Source organism: Ambystoma mexicanum, chromosome 5q, assembly GCF_040938575.1.
Source record: "Ambystoma mexicanum isolate Mex_15411 chromosome 5q, UKY_AmexF1_1, whole genome shotgun sequence".
In the NCBI taxonomy this organism is placed as follows: domain Eukaryota; kingdom Metazoa; phylum Chordata; class Amphibia; order Caudata; family Ambystomatidae; genus Ambystoma; species Ambystoma mexicanum.
The window spans coordinates 1,325,158,567-1,325,181,187 of record NC_090933.1 but is presented as its reverse complement, the minus strand read 5'-3'; the positions used below and the strand labels follow the sequence as shown (position 1 = coordinate 1,325,181,187).

General features: G+C 47.2%; 1 protein-coding gene across 1 annotated transcript in view; it reads left to right on the top strand.

The window, feature by feature from the left end:
* Positions 1-318: 318 nt before the first annotated feature.
* The window catches only part of LOC138498515 (zinc finger protein 432-like), an 88,843-nt gene continuing 66,540 nt past the window's right edge, over positions 319-22,621 (top strand). Inside the window, exons 1-2 of the mRNA XM_069622291.1 lie at positions 319-459; positions 570-630. The gene's annotated coding sequence lies outside the window, so the exon portion shown is untranslated. The remainder of the gene's footprint in view (positions 460-569; positions 631-22,621) is intronic.

The window sequence follows — 22,621 nt, the reverse complement described above, 5'->3', positions numbered from 1 at the left end:
CTGATTGGACTTCGATCACTGAGCATGCGCTGTACGTTCCGAAATGCGCGCACGCCCGGCTCAGTATTCTGATCTTGCGCATGCTCGGGTGATCGGTTTGTCTGCACCGTGCTGTTCTTCACCGCTTAGGAGGAAATCGCTGAGCATGCGCAATTGGTGGCTTTGGTTTCTGCCCGATTATGCATTCTTTTACTGCGCATGTGCTTGTGATCAGTCTCTCAGCAATGCGCATGCTTACTGATCACTCAGCACTGCGCATGCTCTGCTGATCAGTATCTCAGCACTGCGCATGTCTGTTCTTTTGTTTCGCGGGCGGGCCAATGTGCAGTCACTCTCCAAGGACCCGAGCGGTGGATGGGCTCTTTATTTATTGTCCGTCTGGGACCTCAAATGCTACGTTTTAAAATGTGAAATACATCACAATCTTCTAAGGAACCATTGGGGAATAATTTTCTGTGGGTGAGTGGCTGCAGGAGAATGGAAGCTCCTCTTTGGACGTTTCAATTATATAGCGTTATATGATGTCTTGTGTTTGTAGTATTTAATAACATAATGTCTTCCATTTCTAGATCTAAACACACTGTTGTCATCCTGCTCTGCAAAGCGCAAGTAGCACAGGCCCCCCGAAAGGTAAATGACTGTTGTAGTTTTTTTCTCTGCACAGGTTGTTCTATGCTTCTGAGATAGCCTGTCTCCCACCCTGCGTTCCTGGACCCTTCATGCCCCTTTCTCTCCTGTCTTGTCACCATCCCTCCCTCTTCCTGGAAGGGGTGTCCAGATCCAGGTTTAGGGTCCAGTGCATTTTCTAGAAGGATCCATGTGTGTGTGACCTCATAGTCACTGGTTTAAATCCCTGCAGGTCCACCCAGCACATCATCCATCCAAGATTAACAGAATGAGTACCACTGAGTTGTTTAACAATGCACATCAGTTACCTTCTGTAATATAACACCAACATGCACCAGGGTGGGGAGAGGGGTGCACGTCTCAAACATACCTATTATATTAATACCTTCCTCTTTGCCGTAATATTAAACTCCATTGGTAATTCGCTATTCGATCTGTATGGTGGATCACAGTACTCCGCTATAGGGGGCAGATGAGTAGAGTTTTAAAAGTGAATTACATAGGCACATTGGTAGCTGCAAGTAGTATTAGTTCTCCTTCCAGATCACCTGGGGAGCAAGGGATTGAGGGGGGCTGAATAACCAGGTCTGCACTTTGGTGAGTGATTTCGGCATCTTGTCCATCTGGGTGTTAAGTATCTGGTCATAGAACACGTGAACAACTACTCCAGTAAATTGTGATCAAATCTTAAAAACATACTTTCCCTTAACTAACAGATGTGGAGTGCAGAAGTGTGACAGACCCACGCCCCCCTCTCCTGCCCACCTGCTAGAGTGGCCACAACATGAGGTGATTGAAATGAAAGCCCCTTTCTGACGTTTGTGATGGAACGTGAGTCAAGGACAGTGACGTGTCTGCTTGCACCGGTTCGTGAGCAGTTAGCAAGTCAGGTGATCCGAGTATTACAGGCTCCTGAAATCATCTGTATCCCTTATTTATTAACTTCTTGTCTCCAGTTATGGGAAATATTGGCCAACTGGCATTGTTAGGGCCCCCTATTAGCTAGCACCACGTGCACATTCCTGATGAAGACCAACTTTGAAGCACTGTCCCACACATTGCCCTGGGAGGGAAGCTCCAAACTGTGGCTCCATCAACTGTGCTAGGTCTTCATCAAGTCCTCGCAGCTCAGACCCTGCAGATATTGTTGCTAACAGCATCATGATTCAGTCATAACACCTCTCGAGCTCTGCATGATGTGCTAAGTGAGGGATCTGTCCACCCTCTCTTAGTCTACTTCCTCTTCCTCCTCCTCTACTACTCCTGGCCCTGTCTGAGGCCGCTTCTCCTCCTCCTGTCTCCTCTTCACCCCTGACAATGTTTCTAGACTTGTCCTATCTATGAAAGTCTCATTAATGAAGGTTCTCCCCTGCTCATCCAGAACTATCCAGGACCACATCAACATCCTTGCTCCAGCCTTGGCCGATTACTGTGATCACTCCTTTGCCACTGGAACTTTCACCTCCCCTTCAAGCACTCTCTTGTGCACCCCCTTCTAAAGAAGCCCTCGGCCGATCCTTCCTCTCTGGCTAACTATCGCCCGATCTCTGTCACTCCTTTCCTGGGCCAACTCTTGAAAAAGCTGGCCATCTCCCAGCTTAATCTACATACTGAATCTGTTGGTTGCCTCCATGACCACCAGTCTGGTTTCAGAGCTGCCAGAAGCACGGAAACTGCTCTCCTGAACAACTGTTAAGACTTGCTCTCCAATTTTGACTCTAATCTCCCTTCTATCCTCATTCTCCTTGATCTATCCTCTGCTTTTGACAAAGTTAACCATGCCATCCTGCTCAATCATCTCCGTGACAACCTTGGTATTAGGGAGCAGGCACTGGGCCTGGTTGACCTCTTTTCTCACCGACCAAACCTATCAGGTCCAACTGAGGTCTTTCCTCTCTTCCATCTCTCTATTTGTGGTGTTCCCAGGGGTCTAGCCTCTCTCCCTGGCTCTTCAATCACTACCTGGTACCTCTTGCCCACTGCATCGCTCGTTTCTGCTCCAATTTTCAATGTTACGCAGATGACAGTCAGTTATCTTTCAGGCTCCCCTCAGCCACCTCTGCTTCTTCTCTCAGACCAGACTGTTTGGCTGCAATTCAGGAATGGTGTGCCGCCAGTGATCTCTGCCTTAATGCCAGTAAGACTGAGATCATCCTCATTGGGTCTCTCTCTCTCTCTCTCTCTCTCTCTCTCTCTCTCTCTCTCTCTCTCTCTCTCTCTCTCTCTCTCTCTCTCTCTCTCTCTCTCTCTCTCTCTCTCTCTCTCTCTCTCTCTCTCTCTCTCTCTCTCTCTCTCTCTCTCCTCTCTCTCTCTCTCTCTCTCTCTCTCTCTCTCTCTCTCTCTCTCTCTCTCTCTCTCTCTCTCTCTCTCTCTCTCTCTCTCTCTCTCTCTCTCTCTCTCTCTCTCTCTCTCTCTCTCTCTCTTCTCTCTCTCTCTCTCTCTCTCTCTCTCTCTCTCTCTCTCTCTCTCTCTCTCTTCTCTCTCCCCCCGCCCACTCTGGGCCCTCTTCCTGCTCCTTCCTGTGAGGATAAGAACCTTGGTGTCCTCTTCGACTCCACCCTCTCCTTCTCTCCACACGTCTCTAAGAAGTCAAACTATCAGCTGCACCTCCTCTGAGGTATTCTTCCTTTTCTCCCTATCCCCCAGAAGCTCACTGTCTCCAGAGGTCTGGTTCTCTCTAGGCTGGATTATTGCAACAGCCTCTTTCTAAATCTTTCTGCCTCTACTCTTAGACCTTTGCAACTTATCCAGAGCAGGACTGCGAGACTTGTCCTTGGCCTCAGGCACAGGGATCCTATCGCTCCAGCTGTGAAATCTCTTCACTGGCTCCTTGAGGCTGCGAGGATCAACTTCAAGACTCTCTGCATTGTCCACCAGGCTTTCTGGGGCCTGAGACTGCTCTATCTCCAACGTACTCTTCCAAAACATCTTCCTTCTCGAGCTCTCCGCTCATCCACCTCCAACTCTGAGTGTCTGACGCTTCTCCAAGCAGAGAGTTGGGGGCAGATCTATCTCCTTGGCTGCGACCTCCCTCTGGAACAGCCTCCCTGCCTCTCTCAAATTTGAGCAGAATCATCTTCTCGTCTGGAAGCAACTCCAGACCTTCCTTTTCGCTTCTGCTTTCTCTCTTCCTATCTTCCTCTCCCCTGCTGGTGCACCTGACTGCTCTTTGCACTGGTCGCCCTCTGAACTCCGGTCCAGACCATTGCATGTCCAGAGGACCTCACACTGCCTCCAGGCTCCCCAGCTCTTAAGAGTCTGTATCTGTAACCCTACAGTCCCTTCTCTCTGCACTTATGAACCACACGCTGACTGCACTTGTAAGTTAAATGCACTTCCCCGCACTTGCGCAATCTGAATGCCACAAGGGGCCTCATCACGAGTCTGGCGGTAACCCTTAAATGCGGCAGTAGCGCTATTACCGCCGCATTTAAGGGTCCGCCAGATCATGGCTTTGATGGATTTCCCCCCACCGTTAAGCTGGGGGAAATCCGCTGCAAATTTTCCGATTTTCGGTGTGATTACCACCGGCGGGAAATCCGCTGGTGGTAATAGCACAAATTTTCCCTATTGGGCCCAATGGGGAATGGGCAATAACCCTTCCGCCAAACCCGTGATCCGGCGCTAATAGTGCCGGGGGTTTGGCGGTAGGGCTATTAGCGTTGGCGTTACCGCCCAACTCGTGATGAGGCCCAAGGTCTAGTAAGATAATTATTTTGTCCTCCCTTGTCTCCCACTCCTTGTCTTGTTGCGCCTAGAAGCACTTGTTTACAGGCATGTTATAAATGTCATATCATATCAAAATTCCAGACATTTGGACCACCCTGGCAGGAGGTGTGAGGGATGGGCCTTATCCATTAAAGTCTCAATCACTGATGTGAAAAAGCCTTTATGTGAAAGTATAGCTTTAAGAGTCGTGGTTTTAGGCCAGAGTAACCTGACCTTGGTGTTATGGTACCACATGCTGTGGAGGAACGTGGATATTTTAGAACCAATATATTTTGTTTTCAGGAATAATCTCTCTCTTACACATACCCGCACCCGCCTCACTGTAAATCATGATGTAGTCAATTATATGTGAAAGCGGGCAGCAAAGATAGATAAACCTACTCGTTCCAAGGAGGGGAAATCCAGATTTTTATTTTGGAAAATGTGTTGCTATCTTGGAAACTTTGCTTAAAATGGCCGCTGATTTCTGTCCTCTCATTGTCCTTCTTGTCATTAATCAGCCGCCCTGTGCTTCTCGGTTCCGTTCTATTCGTCTTCTTGCACCTAAGCATTGGAATGCTCTACCTCATTCTATCCGTGCACCCTCTACCTATCATCATATTTTTCGTTCCTAATTAACAACTCCTCTTCTTTCTATTTCCTCTTCAGCTTTGATAATTGATTTTGTTATTGTGCTTCATTTTTACTGTACCATTGTATTTCGAATTTTTGTAAAGCGCTTTGGCCAAAGCGTTCAATACATCAGATACAAATACAAAAACTGCTTTAAAAAAAGCAACAAAACTATTGTACCGCTCTTATGAAATAAGCCATCTAGCACTTAACCTTTCCCTGTTAAGGTAGGTAGACCCAGTGCCCTTAAATTCCAAGAATATATGTTTTGTAGTGAGTCAAGAGTCTTTGAAGTAGTTAAAAGCCAACAGATGAGTCAACTGTTCCAGTGATGAAAGAACAAGTTAAGTGTGGAATAATAGGTGTCCTTTCCCAATCCCATCACTCTAGTACAGTGGTCTTCAAACCCATACCCCATCCCCCTTTGAGTACAAATATTATTTCTGGACTCCCCATATAGGGGTTGACACCCCCCTGCCCTCCGGGGGGAGGGCAAAGGTTGACCAGAAGGCAGCATGCACTTTAAAAATATAAGCAGATTTTCTACTGCTTATAGTTTCTATTAAAATCCATCATCTTAAAGAGTCTGGACCCCCCCTTGGACTTCCTTGACCCTCCCATCCCCCGAGGGGAAGGCCCCCCAGTTTGAAGACCACTGCTCTGAAGCCTAGTGGTCTAGCCTTGGCCAGAACTACACCAATCACGACAAGTTAAGGAAGAGGTAGGGTGACCACCTTCCACCCCTTAAGCCTGTTTGTTGTGGGGTGTGTGTGCGCGGTATAATTCCTATACAAGCGTGTCCCCCTTATTCCAATTCAATTAAGAACTACCAGTAGGGATCACTTTAGTCAACTGCAGAGGGTCCAGGGGTTGCAGATGTAGTGATCTCTCAGTCTATGTATTTGGTCCGGGTAAGTGGCGGTTTCTAGGACCGATTAACAACATTCATCCACACATGGGAGGGGATTATGTCAAGACAAGTGGGTGTTAAGGGCGGTCAGATAATTAGTTGGACCTGCCTCCACACAACACTTTCTCATTGTCCAATACGAGGTCAAGGTACTGCTACAAAAAGGGGCAAAAGAACCAGTACCAGCCCCTTGGCAAGTAGGGGGTATTTTCTCACAATTTCCTTGTACCCAATAAAGACAAACCAAAAGGCCAGTGTTAGAATGTGAAAAATCCCAGAAATTGAGAATGGTTACCCTCCAAGATATCCCTCTGCAAAAGAAGGGCGGTGTCATGGCAACATGATGCATACTTTCCCAGGTCACTGCAAATATCTGCAGCTCTATGTAGCAAACCATCATTTTTTATTTCATTGCTCTTCCTTTTGGTATTCCACGGGCGCCTTGTCTTCACCAAGTCATTTGCAGTGGTGGTCTACGCCCCAAACTTAGCATTATGCCCATATCTGGACAACTGGCTAATAACAGGAGGGAATCCATCAATTTGTCACAAACGCACGCAGGAAACAAACTGGGCTTTCCTATCAACAAAGAACAATCAAGCCTCGTTCCAAGTCAAACTAAGCAACTTCTGGGGGCCCCAAATAGAAATTGCGTATTCCTCTCAGGAAAGTGTAATCCCTTCCTATACAGCCGGTGGCCAATTAACAGAAATGAAAAGAAAAAAGAAACGTGATGGGCATGATGGCGTCACGCATTTTCATTATTCCCCATGCGCATCTCAACATGCGGCCAGTTTCAGCGGTGGATGTTGAAAAATCTGCTATAAGGGAAGCCTTTTACCAATCCACCAGTGCAAGTTACCATTTCAACAAATGCCTGTGGCCAGTTGGGGAGCCCATTGTTGTGATTTAACCTCACAGGGCAGCTAGCTAGGAAACGCACACAGGTGCTGGAGCTCATGCAGTGGGTCCTGCTATACCGTCCTGGCCTCGTATGAGGGCCCCTCGTTTTGTGCCCTTACCTGCCCATTTTTGTGTTTTTTGCCTCCCCTTTTTTGCTTAAAAGCCCCAGGACCGTTCACCGTACCAGTAGAGCTCCAGACCCCACCCCTGTCCTTTTCCCTGCTCGCTTCCTGCCTTCCATGCCTGTGATTGGATTTCCTCCCCCGAAAGCTGTCCTGTTTGTAGAGGAACCCAGGGCAGCTGTGCCTGGACAGAGGCAAAGGGCAGCTCTCATCCCTGTTTGCCCCCTTTTGCCAATTGGTCGCCTGACAAAGCACCCTACAGCAACAACTAAGGTAAGGTGTTACGGGCGGTGAGCACAGACATTACTGTGCTCGATCAAAACCCTACCGCTTCTTCATTACTACCACTAAATCTGAACATTCTGTAGATTACCTGCTTCTCACCTTAGATAGCCAGATACCTGTCCCTGGAGGGCAGATGTTGTGTTGCACTTAGATGTATTTTGGGGGTAGGAAATGTGTTGCACTTGGATGCATTTTGGGGGCATGAAATGTGTTGCACCTGGATGTATTTCTAGGACAGGAAATGTGTTGGTACATGGCAGTATTACCAACGATAAAAACATATTCTGGAGGATTATACATTCTAGCAAAGATTGTAGCAGGGTAGTTTGTAAGGTACTGGAGATGGACTGGATTGGACCTAGAGGCTACCTTGGGGGGTAATTTCACCAATGAAGGCATCCAGTGTCAGGGATGGCACTCTATTAAGAGTGGCACAGGACACCCAAAAAGTGTTTGGGTGGTTGTGCCTAAATAAAGTGGACAGAGAAGCACACACACAGCTGAAAGGAAAGAGAACGAAGAGTAGGCAAGAGTAGCAAGGAAAAGGTACAGAATGAATTCCCTCTTGGGGTGTATGCAGATATAGGAAAAGAGTATTCCACAAACCTTAGGAAATACTCAAGCCGTCTGCACAGTTTGCTATAACAGAGGCCCACGCTGTTTGCTCATGGCTTGGAACAGCAGCTATGGGTGTCTGTAATGTAGAAACGAGACAAGGGAAGGGGCAGAGGTTGACTGATGGGAACCAACAGACAAGCTCTGTACAAAAGGGTCTACAAACAGGACAAGAGAAGATACTTACAGACAAATCCAGGAAAAGGAGGTTGATAGCAAACTAGCAGAAGAAAATGAAGGGAAAGTCGTGTAACAGGATAGGATAGCAGAGGACAGTAAGGAACAAGGTTGAGAGCTCAGAGGAGCAGGAAAGCAATGAGCAAGCCACACAGGAGCAGGGCTGTAAGGTAGAGAGCCCAGAGGAAAAGGGCTTAGGGCAGCAGAGTAAAGCAGGCTGCACGGTAAGGAACCCAGAAGGGCCGGGCAGCAAGGAGGGGACCCTGAGGGGCAGGGCCGCTGACCGTAGAAGGTTGCAGAGGACTGTAGAGGGCTGCTAGGCCGAGAACCCAGCGGAAAAAGGTAGGTAGTAGGCAGCGGAGCGTGATAAGCTGCAAAGTAGGAAGCCCAGAGGACAAGGGCTGAAGGCAGCCGGAGTGAGGCAGGCTGCAGAGCAGGGAGCCCAGAGGACAAGGGCTGTAGGCAGCCGGAGTGAGGCAGGCTGCAGAGCAGGGAGCCCAGAAGACAAGGGCTGAAGGCAGCCGGAGTGAGGCAGGCTGCAGAGCAGGGAGCCCAGAGGACAAGGGCTGAAGGCAGCCGGAGTGAGGCAGGCTGCAGAGCAGGGAGCCCAGAGGACAAGGGCCGAGGCTGGAAAGCAGCAGAGCGTGATCAGCTGCAATGTAGAGAGCCCGGCAGGGCAAGGGCGGAGGCTGGAAGGCAGCAGAGCGTGATCGGCTGCAATGTGGAGAGCCCGGCAGGGCAAGGGCGGAGGCTGGAAGGCAGCAGAGCGTGATCGGCTGCAATGTGGAGAGCCCCGCAGGGCACTGGAACAAAGAGCAGGTGAAATCAGGAAACAGCATACAAAGTTTGTAGCTCGAAGCAAATAAGGTGCCGGAAGGATACTCAATGCAAGAGACTGAGCTCTCGCAGGCAGCAGCCTTTATACTGCCCAGCCCAGCACAGAAGCAGGCTAATTGGTTGCACCTGGCTCAGCACACCTGCAGACAATCGGCCACCTCCCTCTCTGTTCCTGAGCTGGTGGAAGCAGAGCAAATCCCTAGGGCTTCTGGGGATTGTAGTTCTGATGAAAAAAATAGGAATAGCCAGGAATGAATGGTTATAGCCAAGTGCATTATGGTAAGTGTAGTTTTCTGGGAAAAATAAAAAGGCACCAAAGTCTTGCAAATGGGAAATAAAGTCCAAATAGTGAATAGCGGTTGATCCAGGAGTTTTCTGTAGATAAATGAATAACAATTTGTCCATATTGATTGCCAATGTATGTGCCCATGGCGCAGGCATGACCGTATGCCCCTCTCCAGGCCCCTCTCCAGGCTCCCTGAAGACTGACCAACAGGAAGAAGGTCTGTCACACCGTGAAAGAGTCTTATTCCAAAAAGGCATATCATGAAGCACAAAAAACTGTTTAAGGTTGTAATGTGGGAGTCTTGAAAGGTGGAGACGGTATCAATGTGCTGAACCTTCACGGTAGAAATCAGAAAAGACAAAGTCTTTGGAGCACAAAACCCAACAGAGTGTTCATGAATAGAGGAACTGTGAATGGGCCTCATTACGACCCTGGCGGTAAGGGGTTAGCGCCAGCGTTAGCTGCGCCGACCCCTTACCGCCAATTACGAGTTCCCTTTCCGCCATGGCGGTTTTTACACCTGCTTGTAGCGGGTGTAAAAAACCATGGCGGTAAGGGAACTTGGTGTTAATTACGCCACCGTAATTTACGGTGGCGTAATTAACGCCTTCCCCACTCCCATTATGCCCTATGGGGCAAAAATGGGAATGGGGAAGGGTAAATGGGGATTGGGGATTTACCGCCCCGCCAAGGTCGGAATGGGGCGGTAAATCCCCTTACCGCCATGGCGTTAACGTAGTTAGCACCATGGCGGTAAATTCACGGCCCTGGCGGTAACTTACCGCCAGGGTCGTAATGAGGCCCAATGTCTGTTACAGGTTCCATGGCAAAACTTGCTTTGAAAGGTGACAGTAAGGCGGTGAAAGGTGGAGCCAGAGGTACAGCAGAGTTGGTTGCTTTAGCAAGGTTTCCCAAGGCATCAGACACAGCAATGGCAGAGTCAAGTTTAGCCGCAGAAACGTCATGAGTCACAGTGGCGGGTTCTCCATGATTTGTAGGAATTTCAGAAGCCACCGCAGCAGAGAGATCATGAATGGCTGTGGATAGTTCCGATGCTGTAGCAACTGGGAGAGTGGGTGCCATAGAAGAACCAGCGGACAGGGACGCACCTGAGACTGATAGAGTAGAGTCTGGTAGTTTTAGTGCTGCAGAGGCGCCAGCAAGAACAACCGGAGCTGTAGTCCCAAAAGAAAAGTTGTTATCTGACTTAGCAACAGGTTCTGTCCTTGCAGGGAGAGAGGAAGGGGGTGCTTCTGCTGCAAAAAGAGAGATGTGAGCTGCTGCAAAAGTAGCAGATTTAGAAGTATTAGCAGGAGGAGCAGCAGAGATTGGGCTAGCAGATACAGGAACAGGTAATAAGACAGATGTGGGGTCATGATTAGGTAGGCGTTCTGAAGGCTGATCTTCAAAGTCTGGTGTGCTCAAATTACTTGGTGGGTCTGGGGTATTGACTGATGGAAAGGCTGGATTCCAGGCAGGTACCGGGTATTGTTCAGGATTGGAATCATGGTCTAGAGTCCCAGAACCTGAGTTACTGTGGTTGGAAAGTGAAAGAGCTGTGTCAGACTTTAGAAGGGATGCATATGCTAAATTTAGGTCTTCCATCTGCTTGGTATAAATCTGTATCCTTTTCTGCGTGGCAATTCCAGGCCTTACCATGTTGATCTCTAAAGACAGTATTTCGGGTGTAGGACATTGTGTCAAAAGGTCTGGAATATTGTGTCCCTTCATAGAATTTTTACCATGTAAATAAACAAAGTCATCATAGAGATCTTCGGTTTTTCTTTTAAGGCGTAGGAGTTTTTCTTGTAGCAGGTATGTATCATTAGCCTGATCTAAAGCTTCAGAATCTGGTGTGGCAGAAAATTCTGTTGTAGCAATGGCAAGACTGACCTTAAGGTTATTGTGGTTGGTAGATACTGGGGAAGTATTAAGACCACCGATGGTCAGTATTGGTCTTTTGTACCCAGGACTAGGTGAACTAACCTCAGGATACATAATACCGTGTCCTGTCAAATGAGGGTTTCCAGTAGACTGGGGAGCTTGCCAAACAGATCTTGAACATATCACTCTAGCAACAGCGTACTCTGGTTTAGAGACCCCCACAATGAGTGCAATATCCTTGGCTGTAACAGTGTTAGAAAAATTATCAGGCTCAGGAGTGTCTTTCACTGTTTGGGCTAACAAGATCTGTAAGAATTCATTATCTTGCTGTAGCTCTTCAACCGATAAGGACTGCGGATCATAGTCGCAATTGTCATAATAGTTATACATGGAAGAAGGGTCAGCAAGCCAGTGAGTGTAGTACCGTGCTTGTAAATCTTTGTTTACTAAGGCAAGACTGTTCTTTAGACTAAGGTTCTTGTTTGCTGTCTTTAGGGAAAGTATAGATTTTTGCAAAGGTTTCTTAACCCGAAAGGAAAGCATCCTTGGTCTGTGTGTGCCTTTCCTGCCTATGGAACAAGACATTTTTGGCTCTTGCATTCTGTCAGGGATGGCACTCTATTAAGAGTGGCACAGGACACCCAAAAAGGGTTTGGGTGGTTGTGCCTAAATAAAGTGGACAGAGAAGCACACACACAGCTGAAAGGAAAGAGAACGAAGAGTAGGCAAGAGTAGCAAGGAAAAGGTACAGAATGAATTCCCTCTTGGGGTGTATGCAGATATAGGAAAAGAGTATTCCACGAACCTTAGGAAATACTCAAGCCTTCTGCACAGTTTGCTATAACAGAGGCCCACGCTGTTTGCTCATGGCTTGGAACAGCAGCTATGGGTGTCTGTAATGTAGAAACGAGACAAGGGAAGGGGCAGAGGTTGACTGATGGGAACCAACAGACAAGCTCTGTACAAAAGGGTCTACAAACAGGACAAGAGAAGATACTTACAGACAAATCCAGGAAAAGGAGGTTGATAGCAAACTAGCAGAAGAAAATGAAGGGAAAGTCGTGTAACAGGATAGGATAGCAGAGGACAGTAAGGAACAAGGTTGAGAGCTCAGAGGAGCAGGAAAGCAATGAGCAAGCCCACAGGAGCAGGGCTGTAAGGTAGAGAGCCCAGAGGAAAAGGGCTTAGGGCAGCAGAGTAAAGCAGGCTGCACGGTAAGGAACCCAGAAGGGCCGGGCAGCAAGGAGGGGACCCTGAGGGGCAGGGCCGCTGACCGTAGAAGGTTGCAGAGGACTGTAGAGGGCTGCTAGGCCGAGAACCCAGCGGAAAAAGGTAGGTAGTAGGCAGCGGAGCGTGATAAGCTGCAGAGTAGGAAGCCCAGAGGACAAGGGCTATAGGCAGCCGGAGTGAGGCAGGCTGCAGAGCAGGGAGCCCAGAGGACAAGGGCTGAAGGCAGCCGGAGTGAGGCAGGCTGCAGAGCAGGGAGCCCAGAGGACAAGGGCTGTAGGCAGCCGGAGTGAGGCAGGCTGCAGAGCAGGGAGCCCAGAGGACAAGGGCTGAAGGCAGCCGGAGTGAGGCAGGCTGCAGAGCAGGGAGCCCAGAGGACAAGGGCTGTAGGCAGCCGGAGTGAGGCAGGCTGCAGAGCAGGGAGCCCAGAGGACAAGGGCTGAAGGCAGCCGGAGTGAGGCAGGCTGCAGAGCAGGGAGCCTAGAGGACAAGGGCTGAAGGCAGCCGGAGTGAGGCAGGCTGCAGAGCAGGGAGCCCAGAGGACAAGGGCTGAAGGCAGCCGGAGTGAGGCAGGCTGCAGAGCAGGGAGCCCAGAGGACAAGGGCTGAAGACAGCCGGAGTAAGGCAGGCTGCAGAGCAGGGAGCCCAGAGGACAAGGGCCGAGGCTGGAAAGCAGCAGAGCGTGATCAGCTGCAATGTAGAGAGCCCGGCAGGGCAAGGGCGGAGGCTGGAAGGCAGCAGAGCGTGATCGGCTGCAATGTGGAGAGCCCGGCAGGGCATGGGCGGAGGCTGGAAGGCAGCAGAGCGTGATCGGCTGCAATGTGGAGAGCCCGGCAGGGCAAGGGCGGAGGCTGGAAGGCAGCAGAGCGTGATCGGCTGCAATGTGGAGAGCCCCGCAGGGCACTGGAACAAAGAGCAGGTGAAATCAGGAAACAGCATACAAAGTTTGTAGCTCGAAGCAAATAAGGTGCCGGAAGGACACTCAATGCAAGAGACTGAGCTCTCGCAGGCAGCAGCCTTTATACTACCCAGCCCAGCACAGAAGCAGGCTAATTGGTTGCACCTGGCTCAGCACACCTGCAGACAATCGGCCACCTCCCTCTCTGTTCCTGAGCTGGTGGAAGCAGAGCAAATCCCTAGGGCTTCTGGGGATTGTAGTTCTGATGAAAAAAAAATAGGAATAGCCAGGAATGGATGGTTATAGCCAAGTGCATTATGGTAAGTGTAGTTTTCTGGGAAAAATAAAAAGGCACCAAAGTCTTGCAAATGGGAAATAAAGTCCAAATAGTGAATAGCGGTTGATCCAGGAGATTTCTGTAGATAAATGAATAACAATTTGTCCATATTGATTGCCAATGTATGCGCCCATGGCGCAGGCATGACATCCAGTTATGTAACAACTAAAGAACGATGGGTTTATTGTCTGCAGCGGGATGATATCCTAACAATTGTTGGGACGTGTAAATCATCCAGAACCCCCGGCCCTGAGGGTACATGCAATCAACTCATCAAGAATGACCTGTGTGTTTGGACAGGGGCTTTACATTGGTTGTGTACTAGGATAGGCACTACCCAGCAACTCCTGTCGACCTGTAGCACTAGCACTTTGGTCCCCATTCACAAAAAAGGCGCAAGACAGGATCCGTGTCACTAGCGACTGTTGGCAATGCTCAATGCTCCATCAAAAATATCTGCCAAAGTTATCTTATCCAAAGTTCCCTTCGCGCCAAAACGAGAGGACCCAATGGGAGATCTGCTCACAAACGCACACTCCATACGTGGACCAATCATGGACCACGGTGGTCCCAGTCATTCACAGCACTCCAGACTCTCTGGCACCCAGGATGTGTATTGGGGACAGACAAACCAGCCCAAATCCTGGAGGCAAACACTCAAGGCATGCAGAAGTCTGCAAAAGCTTGGCGTTTCGCGGGAAACTGCATGTCCAAATAAGGACTGACCCAGGTCGACTCGACCTGGGGAAGGCAAAGGGGCAAGATGGCCAAAGAACAGGACAAAGAACCCCGTGGCATGGCCATTTTGGAGCCAGGCCACCTTTTTCGTGAAGTGAAAGCCCAGAGGAGTGCAGCTGAAGGCTGTGCTTCTCTGGCAAAGTCAGACTAAGGTGTATAAAACAGCAGCAAAAGGTTTGGGGGTGTACAACTGGAGGGAAAATTGCATATAAAATGAAATTTTTCCTAATAGGTCTAAATGAAACAATTCAGTGGCACGACTTGGCGATCGTACCCACTGGGGAAGACACCTATCTGAGACTACGGCCCTACATCTGGACTTTACCCTATGCTTTCCCGATTTCTCTTCAGTAAACAGCTGATGGCCCACATTGTTAGTCTATATATGGAATAAAGGCACAATAACCATATACTAAATGACACGCCAGTCGTGAGGTTCGAATTCCAAACCAGTCTGGTTTATTCATAAAGTATCTCAGTCGGCCTACCGGGTCCCAAGGCCTCACGACGTGTGTTCCCAGACACCCTGAGATGAGAGAGAGCGAGCAGCGCCAAAGCAGTCATATATATATACATAATACATCATCCTTTACAATATCATTCGGCCCGCCATTATACATGACGAACCAGCTAGGGTTCGGTAATTGACAGTTATAACAAGTCTTCATTCAATCTAAACATTAGTATTCTAGCAGAGGCTGCAGAGACAGTTTTCTATTATGGGGAACACGGGGCACTGCCGCAGGGAAGGATATCTTGTTCTAGAGACATTCCAACCAACGTTATCTGTTCACTGTTCACTGCGGCTCATGAGCTAAGGGTCAAACAGTTCTAAGGCAGAGAAAATACCATCTTCCGTGAAGGAGTACCGTTAATTGCATATAATTCACATTTAACTGAGTTTTACAACAGCGCTTGCAAGACAAACCGGCACCTGGGCTACTGATTAGACATGGCTCTACATTCCTGTCTACGTTAGTATTTCAGAGTTCAAGCTGCGGTCTGGCACCGTGTGTGGATCTGAAGCATAAAATATGCTTGCAAAGCGTTAAGAAAACAAATTGGCCAGCATACAAAATGGAGTGCCAGTGGCCACATTCGGGTTTCATGGTTTGCAATGTTTGTCACATGATGCGGTTTGCTTCTGGCCAACATACTATTCATATGTTCGGGCTATGCTATTTCATTTACAGTATAACAAACTCTCCTTTTGGCCATAAGCCAATGTCATCATCATCCAAACATTGCGTCCTCGTCAGACTAAGTGTCAGTTTCCGAACTACCCATGTCGCTATAAACATCATCAGAAATATTTATTGACATAAACTCTTTGATTATCTAATTTTCATGTTTGAGACGACCATTTATCGTATGAGGAGTGGGCTTAACTATCTTTGTACTAATTGTCTATACACATTCATTTGTAATTGTGGAGCAAATGGCTGCCAAACATTGTATGCAGCAACAGCAGAATATGAGGATACTGAATATCATAACAACAATTGCAATTAGTTTCCATCCCCAGGATCGTAACACTTCCCAGAACCATGAACTTACGTTTAGATTCCAGCCTCCTGCATTTCAGAACTTAGGACGTGTAATTTCTTAATTGCTTCAAATATTGTAGGGGAGGAGTCACTTACAAATACACAGCATGCTGATCCCACTAATTTGCAAACACCTCCAGAGTCAGCCAGAATAATGTCAAGATGCCCACAATTTCGGAGCTGCCTCACCTCACCTACAGAAGTCCAGCCCGAGTGAAGCTGTCTGAGGATTGGCTGGAGCCTTCCTCATCATCATTAGCCGATTTGGCTGTCCAGCGGCTGCCAGCGCCCAGTGCAAGAAACGCTGCCCAATTCCCACCTGTGCGTAATAGAGAATTTACCACACTATTTGTCCCCTTATTGATCCGACCGCGATGGCTCGCATACAAAGAAGCCACAAACTTGCACTGTTCAAGTCTTCCCCCTGCCACTTGCATTGTACACTGTGTCGATAAGCGTGCCCACAATTGCTACTATCGCGGCATTACAAACTGCGAGTAACACTAAGTCAAACACCACAAGCTGTGGACCAAATTTATGCAAGGCAGTCTGCCGAACTGTTTTCATTCTCATGCAAAGTATATTCTTAGAATGATTATCTGTATCTACCGAGCCAAATGACCATTACTGTGTGCAAATCCTTAGCAAACGTCATCCTATTCAGCCTTATGGCTACACCTATCAAGTTTTTACAGTACTCACCTCACTATTCCTACTACCTGCCCTGACTCCTACTGCCTGTAAATGTGACAATACTTGCTAGTTCCATACTGCCTGCCTATCACTTGATCTGCCGACCTAGTCCTCCCTATAACAAAGTTATGGACCTTTTACACGACTAGTGATAGTTCTGCCTCATTACACATCTGTTAGTTTAATGCTGCTTTGCACGATCGTATGGATGTGTCCACTATCGAGAGCTTTAAGGCTTCTAGTATGAAAGCTTTACTAGTTTTAACAGCACTTTTTGGTTATCTACTCTGCAATTTTTGGTGACCATAGAAAGTGGAATCTAGCAGATTTAAACTGCATAGCAGCTTGGCACACTCCTAGCTTTACTGAACTGCACTGTCATCTATCATGTGTCATCATGTGTAGACACAGACGCCCTATAAGCCTAGATACATGTTAATATACTATGCATAGTTCAATGTCTAGCCCCCACTCATTCCTTGACCCTGCAGTTCCCCGTAGGCAATAGTTGAATTCAGCTGGATTACATCTCATCCCAGTGTGTACCTGATTAGCATCTACCCAATATAAGATCTTACTGCCCTGACCCAGAGCTCCTCCCATACTTAAAATGTTCATTCTAATGTATCTACTGCCTCTGTTAAAAACATGTCTATCGAATAAATACAGTACTCCCCTTGCACATGTCGCGTATATCATCCCTAATGGTAGTACTACTCAACTCACTACCCACCCAAAAACTCCAAACTACTCTAGACAATTGGCCAAACCAAATATGGAGCCCCTCCCACAACTTACACTAAACTCTTACCCATGCAACACGCATGATAGAAACAATCGACTCCGCTCAAGGCTTGCAAAAATATTTGAACCTTTAACCAGAACCCTTACCTGCCCAAACAAAAGATTGTACCCCCACCCAGAAGCCTCTAATCCCACAAACGTAAATCTTCGAAAGACTCGCTCTGCATATAACTCCTCAACCATACTGCACCGAAGACCCTAAAGCCTAAAGCCCTACCAGCCTTAACACTTACCAACCACTGCCTTAAAGGTGCATTGCTAAATGCTAGGTTTCTGGTAGCTCATGCCTCCGAGATAGCAGACCTCGTCCAATCTGAGAACCTTGACATATTGGCTATTACTGAATCTTGGCTGCATGCAGCGGCAGGCCCAGCTCTCTCCCTAGCTATACCTAATGGTTACACTATCCTTAGAGCCGATAGAAATGACTTGCGAGGAGGAGGCATTGCCCTCATTACCAAAGTGGATCTACCTATCAGATTAATAACTCTGACCAACATCAAATCTTGCAAACTCCTTACAGCCAAACTTACTATTATAAAACCCAAACTCTCACGATTCACCTGGTGTACACACCCCCAGGCCATATTAGTAACTTTGAGGAAGACATTTCTAATATTGTGTCCAATAACCTTAAAAATACCTCTCGGGTACTAATACTAGGAGATATGAATCTAGGCCTCAACGACCCCAAGGACTCACAGGCAGCCAGGGTGGCAAATACCTTAACTGAACTAGGTTTCACTCAGAGTGTTTGACCCCACCCATATCAAAGGCCGCACCCAAGATTGGGTGGCAGACCATAATTGCAAGACTACAATATCCTCCATATCTCCCCAGATCTGGACTGACCACCACATGATCTCCTTCTCCCTAAGTACGGAAAGACCCATTACTATGCCTGCTCTTGCCCCTCCCACTCTAACCAGGAGTAAAAAGAATATTACAATTGACAACCTGCTCCCTCTGATTCTCCCCACACTCAATGCTCTCCCAGATCTAATGGATCCGGATGTCCTAGTCAAAGAATTCAATCAAATTTTGGCCGCCTCCCTAGACTCCATAGCACCTTTAAAAATAAAAAAAGTAAACCCATGGCACACCTGAATTCTTGGTACACTCCACACCTCCGACCCGTAGAGCACATAATTGGCTCGCTACACATGACATAATTAAGCTGAAAGTTGCGACCCTAACCCACAAATGTTTAAACAAAGCTGCACCTAGCTACCTGTCGGAAAGATTCAACAAGATGGCTTCAACTAGGACCACTAGACTCTCCAATACCAACTATCTGGCAGTTCCCAGATTTAAGTTATCTAGAACAAGATGGCTTCAACTAGGACCACTAGACTCTCCAATACCAACTATCTGGCAGTTCCCAGATTTAAGTTATCTAGAATCGGGGGCTGCAGCTACCCCGTCAAGGCTGCTAAATTGTGGAACTCACTACCACCGACTCTGAGTCGACCAGTCCTTCCACAACTTCCGCAAGAATACTATTAAATGGCTTAAAAACTCAGACTTATAGTTGCTACTTACCACTGTATTCCACCTTAACTGCCAATACTGACTGTAAATACCTGCCTCAAAATGTACAGCTTCTCCCCTAATGTCACTAAGGTTACTATGATTTATCATGTATGCTGTCCGTACCACTTTCATCTTTTGTGTTTAACTGGTTATTTTTGTACCTTCTGTGTAACTAAGCTTTGAATTATCTTATGCTCTGCGCCCTGCTACCTGTGGGTCTGGTGCGCAATACAAATAAAAATACAATGCAACCATTCTATTCTGAAGTGCAACTAACCTGATTGCTTTTTGTTCCAGGGTCATATTGTAAAGTATGTCAGTGGTTTCATTAATTGTTTTCTCTAACACCTTGGACAGTTTTCTGATATTCCATGAGTTTATTGCTTGTCCCCAAAAAAGGTATAAAGGATTTTGCTATGTCTCCAAAAATGTGCCCAGCAGTATCATCTCGTTGTGGCCAAGATCTGGATGTTTTTGCTATTTCAGAAGTTTTGGCGAGGAATACACCAGGTAATAGTATCCCTATATATATATAATGGTTTCTCTTCGTGTTCGAGTACAGCGGTATTCATGAATCTTCATGAATCTAGTAAATGTTCCCACTGAGTGGGAACCCTTTTTCCGTAAGCAAAATGGAACAGAATGTGGACAATGATTAATAGTATAGGAGCGAGGCATGGCATCTTTGTTTCCAACTGGAGCCATTTTGAAAGTGATTAGGGACTGGTAAGGCCTAGAGAGTCTATCAATGGGACTAGGTGATACAGTGTTCGTTTTACTTCTGTCTGTAAACACGGAACAACCCAATGGCGTTAATACCAATCTTTCAAATTCATTTATGTTCGTTCCATCAAAGTTTCCTGTAGTACTATCATTCCACCTTCCAAAAAATAGAGCTCTTAATGATGCATAGCAGGCAGTACTAAGGGGTAGAGGATGTATATAACAACCCATTCCTCTTTCTCTGTGCTGGGGTAAATGTGGACACACCCAGCAGTTTGATCTATTCAACAATGGAGTATTGTTATAACCTTTTCTGTGTTTCACATCTCGTGACGGAAGAGTGTAAGAAAGCACATGAGCTGGGGTATTCATAGTTGGAGCATTAACAGTGGGTAATATCGTGTTCATGGGATGCATAGTTTCTAAGTACCAAAACATCGGAATTAATGCAGATATGATGCAGATAAACATAACGATTAGGAGCAGGCTAGTCTTTGTGAACCAAGTCTTTCTTGGAGCAGACTCAATGTCAGTGTCTATTGTTCTATCAATAGCAGCATCAGCGCATGCGGCAGCAGGAGTTAATACAGGCATGATCTACAAAGTTTATTTCAATTACAGTTTCTCAGCGTTAGTCGGAAAAGTTCTCCACGGCAACACATGAGTAGTCAGCAAAGTTCGGAATTCAAGCTACTTAAGATGGCAGCAAGCTGGTGTTTACTTCAACTGCTCCAAAAAGGCAGGAGCAAGTATCAATATCAATTTTTCATAGTGTCGGTACCTTTTGCCCCCGCTTGTTCACGCTAGGTTGCAAAGCCCTTCACTTTCAAAGATAGCACCGGGAAGCCACGTGTCGGAGCTCTTGTCCGATACAGCTCATACGCTCCTTTTCCCTAGGCCTCCGTTTCCAGCTCCGTCCGTGAGCTAAAAACAAAGGCTGCTGATTACTTCCGATTTTGTGGACGCAGATTGTACCTTAAAGCTCCAGGTACAGTGTGATCGATGAACAATGCAGTTATTGTCTGCCGCAGATGCAGAAACAGTGCCCACTGGCGATGCAATCAGTGATGATGATTCAGCAGAGGAGCAAAGTTGAGGTAACCTGATGTTTCAATTTTCGTTGCAATTTCCCCAATCCCCTTCTGGGGCTTAGGAAGTAGTTCTGGTTGAAGTTTGGCAATGTCTTTGTGATCGATCAGGGCTGCTTTTCTCTGTACATCAGGATTATCGGTCTCTTTCTCATGTGGCAAAGGAAACAGGATTCTTTTTGTGTGCGTAGCGTGGATCCAATGCTTTCGACCATTCACTCGGACTGCAGTCTGCGTGGCCAGTAGCACCTGGTACTGTCCCTTCCAGCGCGGTGCAAGCAAAGATTTTCTTTCAAAGTTTTTCACAAGGGCCCAATCTCCAGGTTGCAGGCAATGTCCTGGGCCTGTATATCTGACAGGAAGAGCCTCCTGCACCTGCTGATGAATCAAACACACGTTTTGAGTCAACTGTCTACAATAGTCGGTGAATAACGGATATTCAGCATCCTTCAACTTTCTCAGACGTGGCACATTCCAGACATTGGCTGGTCTTCCCATAACTATTTTGTATGGTGAGAGACCAGTCCTTGCCTGCACAGATGTGTGCATACACTACAAAGCCAGTGGTAATGCATCAGGCCATTTCAAATTGCTTTCAGCACATATCTTGGCAATTTATTTTTAAAGATACCGTTATGGCATTCTACCAAACTGGCACTCATCGGGTATCTGGCTGAATGGAAGCGTTTATCGATTTGGAGGCCTGCACAAATCTGTAATATCACGGCTGCTATAAAATGCGGGCCATTGTCTGACCATATGACACGGGGCAGCCCAAACCCGAGATAAATACTCTTTTAACATGTATTTCGCTGTTGACATAGCTGAACAATCCTTCATGGGTTAGGCCTCCATCCATTTACTAAATGCACAGACCACTACAAGGACATATTTATAGTGGTGGCATCTCTCCATTTCTATAAAGTCCAAATGGATGACCTCAAATGGCATAGAGGGTGGACCAAAACCTGCTACTGGTGTCAATGTCCCTTTCCCGAAGTTATGCTGTAAGCAAGTCATGCAATTCTGAACTAATCTCTCTGCAGTTTTCTTAATGTTTCCATTGTACCATACAGAATCAAGGTGCTGAGCCAATTTTTTCGCACATATATGTGTTGGACTATGGGCCATGGTAACCATTGCCATAACATATGCATTTGGCAACATCCATCTATTATTTTCTTTGTCTATCCAACAACCCTCAGGATTTAATTCTGCTGGACCCTTGGACCATTGTTTTAGTTCCTCAGGAGTGGCTTATGCTTGTATCTCTTTAATTGTCTCAATTCCATCGTCTATCATGCAGGACACCCTTTCTGTTGTTTCAACATACATTTTCGTGTGCAAATCAGTGGCAGTTTGTTTCGCGATTCGGTCTGCAAATGCATTTCCCTTTCCTACGTTACACTTTATCTTTTTATGTGCTTTACATTTCATTATTGCTAACCACTTGGGAAGCGCAAGTGCTGACAACAGTCTCACTATCAAAGTGCCATGTTGAATCTTAGTTCCATGTGACGTCAGAAAGCCTCTTTCAGCCCATAATCAGCCAAAATTGTGGACCACCCCAAAAGCGCATTGGTTATCAGTATGTATGTTCACACTAAGGTTCTCTGTGGCTGCAAGGTCAAGTTCAAGACCCTCTGCATCGTCCACAAGGATTTCTGGGGCCAAGGTACACGCCAAGGCCAGGGCATTGTCGACTTTGAAATGCTACAGACACAAATGTGCATCTAGCGGCTATTTTCCCGCTGCACCAGATCTCCAGGACGATCCTCCTTGTGGTCGCACCGCCTGGTCAAGGAATTCATCAAGGGACTGTTCCGCTCGTTCTCGCAGGTGAAGGCTCCGGCTTCGGCCCCGGCGTGGGAACTCAATGTGGTGCTGACTAGGCTCATGGGGGCTCCATTCGAACATATGCATTCGGCTCCGCTAAAGTTTCTTTCGTGGAAGACAGCTTTCCTTGTGGCCATCACCTTTGCAAGAAGAGTACATGAGATCCAGGCCCTGTCCTGCAAGCCACCGTATTTTACTTTCCACGAGATG